This window comes from Crocuta crocuta, unplaced genomic scaffold, assembly GCF_008692635.1.
Source record: "Crocuta crocuta isolate KB4526 unplaced genomic scaffold, BGI_CrCroc_1.0 scaffold288, whole genome shotgun sequence".
NCBI classification, from domain to species: Eukaryota; Metazoa; Chordata; class Mammalia; order Carnivora; family Hyaenidae; genus Crocuta; species Crocuta crocuta.
The window spans coordinates 2,595,907-2,609,116 of record NW_027532607.1 but is presented as its reverse complement, the minus strand read 5'-3'; the positions used below and the strand labels follow the sequence as shown (position 1 = coordinate 2,609,116).

The window sequence follows — 13,210 nt, the reverse complement described above, 5'->3', positions numbered from 1 at the left end:
CACAATAATTATAAATTTAACTTTTATCAATAGTCCATGGAGTTTTATGTCTCTTCCAACTTCTATCTACATCTTTATTTTAAACTTCTGCCTCTGAATGAAAACTCTTTAACTCTGTACTTCAAGTATGCAATATGCTAACCTCAAAAGAACTGTCATATTTTGTAAAACACTGAAAACACCGTTACTCATTTAAAAAAAATTTATTTTTAATGTTTTATTTATTTTTGAGAGAGAGATAGAGACAGCGTGAGCAGGGGAGGGTCAGAGAGAGGGAGATACAGAATATGAAATTGGCTCCAGGCTCTGAGCAGGCTGTCAGCACAGAGCCCAACGCGGGGCTCGAACCCACAAACCGTGAGATCGTGACCTGAGCTAAAGTCGGATGCTTAATCGACTGAGCCACCCAGGCGCCCCATGTTACTCATTTTTTGGGAACACAATCTAAGCAGGAATGCAAGATTCGATATCATCCCCTTCAAGATTATATGACCACTAATTTAAGTTAAATCCTTAAGCTGCCAAAAATACTCACAAGGCAGCAAATAGTTCGGGGATCTGATATGTGCTAGGTTTTTGTTAGGCAACTAGAAGTATCAACGTGAAAAGACTTTAATCTCTTAATATTTATTCTCAAGGAGTTTATATTATAGCCTACCAGGAAAAGTGATGATCCTCAACCCCCCCCCAAGACAAAAACAACCTGCAATTACAATATAATGCTTACTGTAACAAAATCAAAGATTGTTCTCTGACAATGACATCTAGAAGAATGAAAGAATCAAAACTTAAAAGATCAGTTATTTGTAGAAAGTATCTATGTAATTGTCTCTGACAGGTACTTATGAACCATGCACTTACTGAGCAATACCCACTAGAACACTAGCCAGGAAAAAACCATAATTCACTGATACGTTGCTTGAAATACTCAGTTAGCCTATGGTTAAGGATTACAATGAAATTTTCTGAGCATCAATCAAGTCAGTTTAAAAATAACACTGTATTTTAAAAATGCTGTATTATCTTATTGGTCTTTGCTCCAAAAAAAACCAAAAAACTTTTTTTTAACAACAGAAGCTACCTAAATTTTATAGAAAGCCAGAAAACCCAGAAAGCAAAAGGGAACAAAATTTTAAACTACTTGAAATTTCCTCTCCCAAATATATAATTTTGATATCTTTGCTATATTTTCTGCATTATGTGTATACACTCATATACAGAATTTAAAAACAAACCATACTATATTGTTTTAGTTAACCAATTTCTTCACTAATGAAATACTATGAACACCTTTAAATGTCAGTACATCTCTCCACTACTGTTTTATGTTGTTGTGAAAACTATCATATAGCCGTATCTTTGTACATACCTATAATTATTTCCTTAGGATCAATTTTCAAAATGCAATTGCTGAGCCAAAGGGAATATGTGCTCTCAGTTTTAAAAATTTTAATTACTACTTACATTTATGGAAAAGCATCTGATACACATTGAGTAAAATAAGAGCATAAAACAAGGTGGGTAATATGATTCAACATAATTCAATATAAAAGCATGTGTTACATATACAGATAGCTGAAGGGCTGTTTCTCAAAATGTTAACAGCAGTTATTCCATTTTTACTTTCTTCTTTGTATTAAGGTTTACTATTAATAGGAAAAATTAAAACGTTTATAATGAGCTCTGAAGCCAATGTGGAAAGAAGTTCCCAAAGCTACTTTTTACAATGACGTTGTTGAAAAGACCACGAATAACAACATGCTCTACTTTTCTGGTTCTATGCCCCTCCCCATACATACCTTGTAGGTTATTTTAGAGCACTTAGTCCAGTCTACTGAGTATTAAATCTGACTTATGCTGTATCAGTCTCCATCCTTAGTTTCAAGTAGGGAAACGTCCTTTTTGGGGTGGGCAAGGGAGACGGTCTTTAATAATTTTGGACCTTTTCATGATCTCGCGGTTCGTGGGTTCGAGCCCCGCGTCGGGCTCTGTGCTGACTGCCAGCTCAGAGCCTGGAGCCTGTTTCAGAGTCTGTCACTCCCTCTCTCTCTGACCCTCCCCTGTTCACGCTGTCTCTCTCTCTCTCTCTCTCCTAGAAATAAATAAAACGTTAAAAAAAATTAAAAAAATAATAATTTTGGATCTTTTGGGGCACCTGGGTGCCTCAGTTAAGTGTCTGACTTTGGCTCAGGTCATGATCTCACGGTTCTGAGTTCGAGCCCAGCATCGGGCTTTGCGCTGACAGCTCAGGACCTGGAGCCTGCTTCAGATTCTGTGTCTCTCTCCCTTCTGCCTCCCCTGCTCATACTGTCTCTCCTTCAAAAATAAACATTAAAAAAATTTTTTTTTAAATTTTAATGTTTTTATTTATTTTTTGAGAGACAGAGAGAGACAGTATGAGCAGGGGAGGGTCAAAGAGAGAGGGAGTCACAGAATCTGAAGACAGGCTCCAGGCTCTGAGCTGTCAGCACAGAGCCCGACGCGCGGCACGAACCCACAAACCATGAGATCATGACCTGGGCCAAAGTTGGACACTTAACCAACTGACCACCCAGGAGCCCTCCCCCCAATTTTTTAAATAATAATTTGGACCTTTTATTACAGGTACACATGGCTAAAATAAGTACTAAGGACTAGTCTGCTTGAATTTAATTAGGACCATCTCCTGCTTTTTTTCACAAATCCCTTAAGGAGAATCAACATAATTCTAATGAGATAGATGAAATTTAGTAAGAATATTTATAAGCAAGAAAATTTTAGCATCTGATAATACTGTTCAACCAATCTGCAACCTGGCTTTACAAGAGCTGTTCCTAAACAACAAAAATGATGGATCTGAATTTTAACCTCATTTTTCCTAATGTATATAAAATACCGCAAGGGGCTGATTAAAAAACCACAGAAATCAGAATGTAAGCAAAGGAAAGATGAAAAAACATCCTACAGGTTTGGGTAGATTTTCAGAATCACATGGGAGTGCTGGGGTGGCTCAGTCGGTTAAGTGTCCGACTTTGGCTCAGGTAATGATCTCATGGTTCACAAGTTTGAGCCCTGCGTCTGGCTCTTTGCTGACAGCTCAGATTCAGATTCCATGTCTCCCTCTTTCTCTGACCCTCCCCCAGTTTCACTCTGTCTCCTCTCTCTCAAAAATAAACATTAAAAAATTAAAGAAAAAAAAAGAATCACATGAACAATCTCCTAGCAGGAAAACTTTCAATGATGTACTGAAAGCTTGCTGTGGAAAGTCAGGCAGTGTATCAGGTGCTGGGGATTTATTTTATTTATTATTTTAAGTCCATTTATTTGAGAGAGGGTACACATGGGGGAGGGGCAGGGAGAGAGGGAGTGAGAGAGAATCCCAAGCAGGCACTGTCAGCACATGGCATGATGTGGGGCTCCATCTCACGAACCGTGAGATCATGACCTGAGCCAAAATCAAGAGTTTAACACTCAACCATCCGAGCCACCCAGATGCCCCCAAGTTCTGGGCATTTACAAATACGCTAGTGTTCAGTTTTAAAATCTAGAGAGGCATCAGACCAGGGTAGAAGATGAGAGGAGAGGGTTTTTGTTTGTTTGTTTTTTAATTTTAGTTGAACACATACAGTGCAACATTGGCTTCAGGAGTAGAATCCAGTGATTCATCAGTTACACACAACACCTAGTGCTTATCACAACATGTGCCCTCTTTAGTACCAATCACTCATCTGACCCATCTCCCTCTGTCAACCCATAGTTTGTTCTTTATCATTAAGAGTCTCTTGGGGGGCGCTTGGGGGGCTCAGTCGGTTGGGCGTGTGACTTTGGCTCAGGTCATGATCTCACTGTCTGTGAGTTCAAGTACTGCGTCGGGCTCTGTGCTGACAGCTCAGAACCTGGAGTCTGCTTCAGATTCTGTTCCCCCCCCCTTCCCCTGCTCGTGCTCTGTCTCCTTCTCTGTCACTCAAAAATAAACATTAAAAAAAAATTTTTTTTTAAGTCTCTTGTGGTTTGTTTCCTTCTCTTCTCCCCCCTCCCAACAAATATTCACCTCTTTGGTTTCTTAAATTCACATGAGTGAAATCATATGGTATTTATCTTCCTCTGAATTATTTTGCTTAGCATAGTACATTGTAGCTCCATCCACATCATTACGAATGGCAAGACTTTATTCTTTTTGATGGCTGAGTATATATACCATTGTATATATGCATACCACATCTTCTTTATCCATTCATCAGATAGCTGTTGTTGATAATGCTGCTATAAGCACTGGGGTGCATGTACCCCTCTGAATCTGTATTTTTGTATCCGCTAGGTAAATACCTATAATAATGCAATTGTTGGACTGTAGAGTAGTTCTATTTTTGGTTTCTCTCTCTCTTTTTAAGTTTATTTTGAGAGAGAGAGTTAGCAGACATGAGACAAACCCGATGCGGGGCTCAATCTCATGAACCCTGAGTTCATGACCTGAGCTGAAACCAAGAGTTGCATGCTTAACCAACTGAGACACTCAGTGTCTTAAGAGATGAAGGCATTTTACATTGAGGAAACTGTAAGTAGTACCAGAGAGAACTGGAAATAGTGCCGTGCAGCTAGAGTTCAGTAAGACATCTAGGAAAGTTGTAGGTCACATATTCAGAAGGACAGGCAGGGCCCAGATGATGCTATGTTAAAAATATACAAAACTATATTTTGCCAGCTGTAAGGAATCATTACTTTAAGCAAATAGGGAACATGTTTCAGATCAGTTTTAAAAAGATTAAATGGTAGACAGTATGAAAAGTAGGAGGCAAGGAAAGTGGCTAAGAGGGTATAAAAACACAGATGTGAAGTGACAAGGTATTGAACTAAGGAAGCGGCTTAGGAGAAAGGGGGTGGATCTGAGTTATTTACTTAGGTGTCTATGAGAAAGTTGAATAGGGGTGAGTGAACAATAATTGGATGTGGAAGCTAAAGAGCAAAGTAAGGTCTATAATAAGTTTGGAAGTGTCTGGCTTTTATGAATTGGGGGGATGGAGATGGAAGCCTAGAAAAGCCACGCCTGGAGAAACAGGCAGAACAGGAGATGGGAGAGCTAAGGAAAGATGTTAACTTGGGTCTGTAGCTGCAGGGAAGGGTCTGTTGATGGAGTACAGATGTGATACAAGACACATGCATTTGAGGTTACTGGTACAGACAAGCTAGCAGAGAGAGGGCACAGAGGGTGAGAAAAGGGACAAGGCAAATGTTAGGGTTGATCAACAGTTAGGAACAGGCGGGGAAGAGAAGCTCACGTAGCCACCTGAGAAGGAGAGGAGGAAGGGGGGACAACAGAGAATAGTGGCATAGAAGACGAGAGAAATTTTACAGGCAGAAAGAAATGTCCAGTGTTCCATTTACAGTGGAAATATGTTTGAAGGGGCACCAGGGTGGCTCACTCAGTTAAGTGTCTGATTTTAGCTCACATCATGATCTCGTGTTTCATGGGTTTGAGCCCACATCAGGCTCTGAGCTGTCAACCCATTTCGGATTCTGTCTCCCCCTCTCTCTGCCCCTCCCCTGCTCATGCTCTCTCTCTCTCAAAAATAAAATAAACATTAGAAACATTCTTTTTCGATGGATGAATAAATTTCATGTGTTCAGGCTCTTCAAAATTCACCCTAGTATTTGTGAAAACCATCACCTTCCATTATTACAAACCTTGCATTCCAGCCTTCCTCATTAAATTAAGCCAAACATCCTCAATGCGCCATGAATTCCTTACTCTTGACAATAATTCTTCCTATTAGACTAAGTAAGCTTTACTACAAAGCTATATGGCTACAGATCCTTGACAATCAGAGGTCTGAGGGATTATAACTGATGTAACAAACAAAAGACAGCTAACCTAATCTCTGCTAGGCAAAAACTGTTTGAAGAAGAGACATCTGGTAAACAGTTAATAAACATAGTGAGATTTAAAAACTAACTATAGTCCTACTATTTGTGGGTCTTTTCAAAGCTCCCTTTATTTGGTCTTAACATACACGCACACGTACACATGTGCATGCTTCTAAGCCTTCTCACAGATAATAATAGTAATAGGGCTGGTACACACTTCCTACCAAGCTGGCAAACTCCTATCAAACAGCTCTGAAACTTCACCTCTGTCTCCCTAAACACTTCGCATACTGACAAGAAAAGGTGAAAACACCCGCAAGCTTCAGTGCATGTAAAATCACCACATGGCTTCCACACCCAGGTAAGACTTCCTTAAAAACCACTAAAAATCCCAAATAATTCAACTTAAAAAAAAATAGGCAAAGTACTTGAATAGACACTTCTCCAAAGATCTATAAATGGCCAACATGCATGTGAAAAGGTGCTCACCACTAATCATTAGGGAAATGTAAATGAAAACCACATCCCCACATACTCATTAGGATGACTATTAAAAAACAAAACAAAAACAAACACCACAACAGAAAATAACAAGTGCTGACAAGGATGTGGAGAAACTGGAACCTGTATAGTGCCGGTGAGAACGTAAAATGGTTCAGCCACTGTGGAAAACATTACGGTGGTTCTTCAAAAAATGAATCCTAGAACTACCATGTGATCCAGCAATTCCACTTCTGAGTCTATCCCCACAAGAACTGAAAGCAGGAACAGATATCTGTCCTATGATTTTTTTTTTTTTTTTGAGAGAGCAAGCATGGAAGAGCACAAGGTGGGTAGGGGCGGGGGGGGGAGGGAGAGAGAGGGAGAGAGAGAGAGAGAGAGAGAGAGAGAGAGAGAGAGAGAGAGAGAGAGAGAGAGAGAGAGAGAGAGAGAATCTCAAACAGGCTCCACACCCAGCACAGAGCCTGACCTGGGGCTCAATCTCATGACTGTGAGGTCATGACCTGAACTGAAATCAAGTCAGATGCTTAACCTGCTGAGCCACGATCTTAGCAGTACTATTCCCAACAGTCAAAAGATGGAAGGAACCTAAGTGTCTGCTGATGGCTAAGTAAACTAAATGGGACACATAAACACACACACACACCCCAACAATATTATTGAACCTTAAAAAGGAAGGAAATTCTGGGGCGCCTGGGTGGCTCAGTCGGTTAAGCGCCCGACTTCGGCTAAGCTCAGGATCTCACAGTTTGTGGGTTCAAGCCCTGCACAGGGCTCTGTGCTGACAGCTAGCTCAGAGCCTGGAGCCTGCTTCAGATTCTGTATCTCCCTCTCTCTGACCCTCCCCTGCTCACGCTATGTCTCTCTTTCTCAAAAATAAATTTTAAAAAATTAAAAAAAATTTTTTTTTCAAAAAAGAAGGAAATTCTGACACATGCTACAATATGAATGAAACTTGAGGACATGATATTAAGGAAATAAGCCAGTCAAAAAGGACAAATAGTGTATGATTCCACTTACATGAGGCAGAATCGTCAAACTCAGAGACAGAAAGTAGAGTGGCTTGGGGTGCCTGGGTGCTCAGTTGGTTAAGCGTCCGACTCTTGATTTCAGCTCAGGTCACAATTTCATGATTTGTGAGACTGAGTCCCGCATCAGGCTCTATGCCAATAGCGTGGAAGCTGCTTGGGGTTCTCTCTTTCCCACTCTCTCTGTCCTTCCCACACTTGTGCTCTCTCTCAAAATAAACAAACATTAAAAAAAATAAAGTATAATTGGTTGCCGAGGCCCAGGAGTGCAGAGGAATGGGGGGTTATTGTTTAATGGGTACAGTTTCAGTTTTACAAGACAAAAAGAGTTCTGTGAACCCTATGGTGGTGATGGCAGCACAACCATGTGGCTGTAATCAATGCCTTTGCCCTATACACTTAAAATGGGTTCAGATTTTTCTACATGTATTTTAAAAACAGAAAAATTATGAAAATTACAGGATCAGAATTCCATTTGTACAGGTGTTTTTAGATTGCTATTTTATCACTTTATGAGAAATGGTGCTGTCTAGACCTCATTCTCTACTCTGAAATGCAAACATATTTGTGAAAATTTGACTACATTTTTTCTTTAAAAAAGACTGCTTTTCAAAATTTCTAATTTGAGGGGTGCCTGGGTGTGGCTCAGTAGGTTAAGCGTCCATCTCTCTTTTTTTTTTTTAAATGTTTTATTTATTCCTAGGAGAGAGAGAGAGACAGCGTGAGCAGGGGAGGGTCAGAGAGAGAGGGAGTCACAGACTGAAACAGGCTCCAGGCTCTGAGCTGGCAGTCAGCACAGAGCCCGAAGCGGGGCTCGAACCCACGAACCGTGAGATCATGACCTAAGCGAAAGTCGGACGCTTAACCGACTAAGCCACCCAGGCGCCCCTAAGCGTCCATCTCTTGATTTCAGCTTCCGTCCAGATCTCTCAGTCCATGAGATGGAGCCCCACCTCCATCTGTGCTGACAGGGCAGAGGCTTCTTGGGATTGTCTCTCTCCCACTTTCTGCCCCTCCCCTGCTGACACACACTCACGCATGCCCCTTTGTTCTCTCCTTCTCTCCTAAATAAACATTTAAAAATAAAATTTCCAATTTGAAAATAATTAGCTCTGTAATAGAAGCAGAAACAAAATTTAGTGAGCACCTGCTTTAAAGAGAACAACCTAAGTCTGCTCTTAGTAATTACTTTGTTTTATGCTGACCACTAACTACTTTGTTATGTGTCAATACTATGAAGGATACCTCTCCTTACCACTTCATCTCCATTACAGCAATAATTTCCTAACAAGTCCCTGTTATCCAGCCTCCACACCACTACCAGAGCGATCAATAATTCACAATGTACTGAGTACCTATTTTGCCAGACCCTGTTCTCGGTGCTTTGGATATAGTAACACAATCAGACACCATTCCAGCCCTCAGGGATGGGAGTTCAGTCTGGTCCAGGAGAAAGAAAAACCAAATCATAATTTCAGGTATTAAAAGTGCTACCAAACCAAACAATGAAAAAAGCAAGCAAGAAAAGGTAAGCCATTACAAGAGAAAGAAATCAGGTAAGGCCTCTCTGAGATGACTGATATTTGACAATTAATTAACAAGTAACTCTCCACCTCCTCAACTCCACTGTTCTATATGTGCATTTTATTGGAAAAGTCTTGGTGATATACATCTAGAGGCTGCATCTACAACCAGCAAATATTCCATAGCCTATGAAAAGTGACTCTAGGTGATAAAGTATAAAAAATGAAAGATACACAGCAAAAGAGAAAATGAATTTCCACCTTCTTGGGTCTGTCAATACTGTGAAACTAGGGAAAGTCATGTGACTTTCAGTGAGCCAATGCTCAGGAAAAAACCTCTTCCAGGTTTTTGCAGATCCTGACCCCAAACCGTCCTGCCGTATTTCTCATTCTGTCATTCCTTTCAATGCAGTAGCTTTCCACGGTCAATGAAGCTGGAATGAGACTCTCCACTGTGGCAACCAACTACATACTTACCATTCATACCTCCCAGGGTTTCCCCACATGCATCAGTGTTCTCAGAAAACAAGCACTTTGGTAAATGCCCGTCCCTTAATCTGGATTCCTTCCCCCCCAAATCTCTCACTATACCTATCTAAGTTCTATCCTTCAAAGCCCATCTCAAACACCAACTCCTAGAACCTATGACATGAATACAACTCCCCCAGAGAAGTGGTAACTCATTCCTCAAACTCCCTTTCTAGTCTTAGAACACCCAGCATTCAATCGTAACTATTTGTGCTTGAATTTTCTCTCTCCAACTCCAAGTTACAAGTTTCATTGGTGAGGAAGCTGACTTACTCATTTTTTATCTCGTTTTCCACAGCATGTACTCATTATTCATGTTTATTCAACGTGCAGGAGTCCCAAGGAGAAAAATTAAAGACAGCATAAAGTCCTGCTTGGTATGGTTCTAGGTACTAAAATGCTACGACTTAGTAGAAAATCGTAGTGGGACAGTAACCTAGCAAAGACTATGCAACCAAAATATGTTCACAAACTCTAGCTTTGCCACTAACTTGATGTGAACCTCAAAAAAGTGATTTGGCTTCTCTGGGCCTATAAGATAGTGAGAATATCACCTACTTGACAGGGTTGGAGTGAAAAATTGAGTTTATCCACAAAAATACACTTAGAAGAAAAGTTTGGCACATAGTAGGTACACAATATGTATTAGCCATCATATTTACCATTATTATTATTTCTCCAGAAATCAATTTCTCCACTGGTAAATGGAGACTATCAAGCTCAAGTTCTCTTATCTTTTTCAACTCAGGGATCCCACACAACTGCCACAAGACACTGAAGATGTCAGAGATCACAAAGAGCTGGCAAGTGGGGATGGCTTCATAAGAGAGCTAGAACCTCAGGGTAGGCACAGAAAGATGTAAGCTGATTAGAGAAGTGTGAAGGAAGAAGACATTTTAAGGAGCAAAGCTAGACACAACAAAGGTTAGGAAGAATAAACAAAGGCAGAATAAGTATGGAACCTAAGAAAGATAATTTGGCTAAGGAGTATATTTTGGGCAATGGTGAAAAATAAGATCTGATCTAAATGACTTTAACAATAGTGGACTACAAAACCACTGATTATAAAACCATGTTACTTTATCACTTGTTTCTGAAATTGGAGAAAGCTGTAGTGACAATTGATTAGCATCTATTCTATCTAATAATCTGCCTTGAAACATCTCACACACTATATACTGGGCAGTAAACACTACACGTTCTTTACTGAGAATCTATATAAAACCCAAGAATTTCTTCATAGTCTTCTAAAGCCAAATACAAGTAAATTCTGGTTACACTTAGTCTGTAAGCCTGTTTCCTCTGTTAGCTGAACGAAACTAAGATGATCATATGAATTTGATAAAATTAATATATAAAGAAATGCATTTCTCCATGAATTACACCAAATTATAACAATGTAAGTCAGACCGTACCAGTCTTCTGCTCAAAAGCCTGAGGATTCTCAACTCAGGCAGAGACAAAGTGAAATCCTCATAACGGCCTAGAAGTTCCTGGTTGTTCTAAGGCTCCTCCCCCAGATATTCCCTGACCTTATCTCTTACTCCTTTGCTCACAATGGTCCAAAGCACACAGGTCTTCTAACTGTCCCTCTAACAGGCCACCATTGTCCTCTTCAAGGTCTTTACCCTTGCTGTTTCTTCTGCCTGGAACCCTCCTTTCCCCAGTTATGTACTGGGCTCACTCCTTCACCTCCTTCTAGTCTGCTTAAATATCAGCTTGTCTGTACTCACAGCCCTGACCGCCCTATTTCAAAATGCAATACCTCCCCATCCTTCTTTCCAGCCTTTTAAAAAAGTCTAAGTTGATAATCATCTTCTAACATACAGTATAATTTATCTATTTATTATCTCTCTTTCCCCCCACCAGAAAGTACTTTGCAGGATGTCAAGGGTCACAGATGAAGAAGAGTGCTAGGAAACAGGCACGCAGCAGATGTCAGTAAAAAATATTCCTTGAACGAACTGCAGATCAGGCCACATAATTCCCCTTCTACATAAAGGAACATACAACATACTTTCTTCCCCCCACCGCTGAAAATCTAAAATTAAATTTTTGTATGAAACACGTATTGTTCACCTCCTATGTGCCAGAACTGGGCCTGGCTCTGGAAAGTTCAAGGGAATTAAGACATAATGTGTGCCCTTTAGGAGCTCCAGGGCGTGCATATGGAGAAAAAAGATACCATTTACAAAAAAACAATATACAACTAGAGGAAATTAAATGACCACCTAAAGAAGCGAGGAGCAAAGGCGGAATCTACATTAAAGTGATAAGGAGAGCTACGATTCCCCCAAATTCTCGACTAGTACGATAGTTCCTCCTTATGGTATTCATGCTTGCAGCTCCACATAAATTATTTACTCGCATCAGATAGGCTCTTAAGTAGGCCGCAAAAAAGTTTGTGCGACGATAGTGATGTACTCAAGATCACTGTTTCTGTGTTCCGATTTGGCAACTTTTGCCTATCGGGTCTCCCCGATTTGGAGGCCTGCATATGCCATCTGCTGCCGACCTGGGTCAGAACCCTTGTGACTATCCCTGCCCAGAGCCCGGCACCCTGCAAACCCCTTTCTTAAAGCAGGGCGGGCGGGCGCCGCCTCCGGAAAAGCCGCCAACTGGGCCAGAATGAGAGTTACGGGAGAAGCGGGAGCCGTGGGAGGGCAACGAGGTTGGGAAGGACCCCTAGAGGCCTCTGCCTCGCACTCCTACCCCTCCCGTCTCCCTGAGCCTCCGGCGCCTCAAAGCTCCGCAGACTCTTTGTTAAGCGAGGCCGCGGTTCCCCGGCCCTTGCTAGGCCCCGCAGTTGCTTCCACCGGCCCCGAGGGGTAGCGTCCCCGAGTCCAGAGCCTCCTCGCACAGACCTGCTGCTGTGGCTGCAGCGGCGGCTGATACCACCGCCGACGCGGAGAATCCCAAGGCCAGAGTACGCGCGGTCCAGGCCGCGTCCGCCGCGCTCCTTCCTCTCCGCCCCCTTTACCACCGCCGCCGCCTCCGCCGCCGCCGCTTCTCGGCCCGTTGCTGATCGGGGGGAGGGGAATGCAAAGCTGACATGCGCAGTGCAGAGAGCGCGGGCCCAAGGGCGGAGCCTCGGGCCACGGTTCCCGGAAGGCGCCACGGGCTCCGGACCTTAAAGGTGCAGAACACCTCTCTGACTTAACTCTCCGGACACTGCTGCTTTGAGCGGGGCCGTGCTTGTAGACCAAGAAGTGGACCTAGGGGTGAAGAAAGCGTAGCAGCCACAGAGAGCTGCCTAGAAATTTCCAGAAAAGGCCTTGGGCAGAAACCACTTATGCATAAAATTGTGGACTCCTTAAACTCTGGTCCTTTGCAAATACGACCTACACAACATTTCTCTGCATGCCTCTAGCCACGTGGTCCCATGGAGCATGGCCACCTTTAGCTTCCGGAGCACCAGCTCAGAGTGATGACAATTTGACTGAACCCTAGCGGAGAGGGCTGGGAACAGCGCGGGCGGTTCCGGCCAGGGGGCCGGGATTATGTAATTTTCCCAGCAGCCCCACCTTGCCCCAGATGGGCGGGGGAGGAGGAGGTCTCGCGCGGTTCCGGAGGCTGCGTCCCGCCCCTCGCTGCGAGCAGGCGCGGACAGTCCGCACGCATTCTACGTAACGGATGGCGGAGGGTACGTGAAGAGTGGCTCAGCGTGACTGAGCTACATGGTACGGCTGTGTCCTAGAGGGATCCGGGGCGGTAAAATCGCGGTGACCGCACAGGTGGCGGCCGGGCCGAGAAACGACGGCAGGGAACAGGCTGGGCCAGGTTTCAGCC

The 13,210-nt window shown here is 42.6% G+C and overlaps 2 protein-coding genes across 2 annotated transcripts in view; one reads left to right on the top strand and one right to left on the bottom strand.

Annotated features, from left to right (window-relative positions):
* The window catches only part of DDX42 (DEAD-box helicase 42), a 38,170-nt gene extending 25,731 nt beyond the window's left edge, over positions 1-12,439 (bottom strand). Inside the window, exon 1 of the mRNA XM_077780427.1 lies at positions 12,286-12,439. The gene's annotated coding sequence lies outside the window, so the exon portion shown is untranslated. The remainder of the gene's footprint in view (positions 1-12,285) is intronic.
* Positions 12,440-13,019: 580 nt separating this feature from the next.
* The window catches only part of CCDC47 (coiled-coil domain containing 47), a 23,459-nt gene continuing 23,268 nt past the window's right edge, over positions 13,020-13,210 (top strand). Inside the window, exon 1 of the mRNA XM_077780319.1 lies at positions 13,020-13,101. The gene's annotated coding sequence lies outside the window, so the exon portion shown is untranslated. The remainder of the gene's footprint in view (positions 13,102-13,210) is intronic.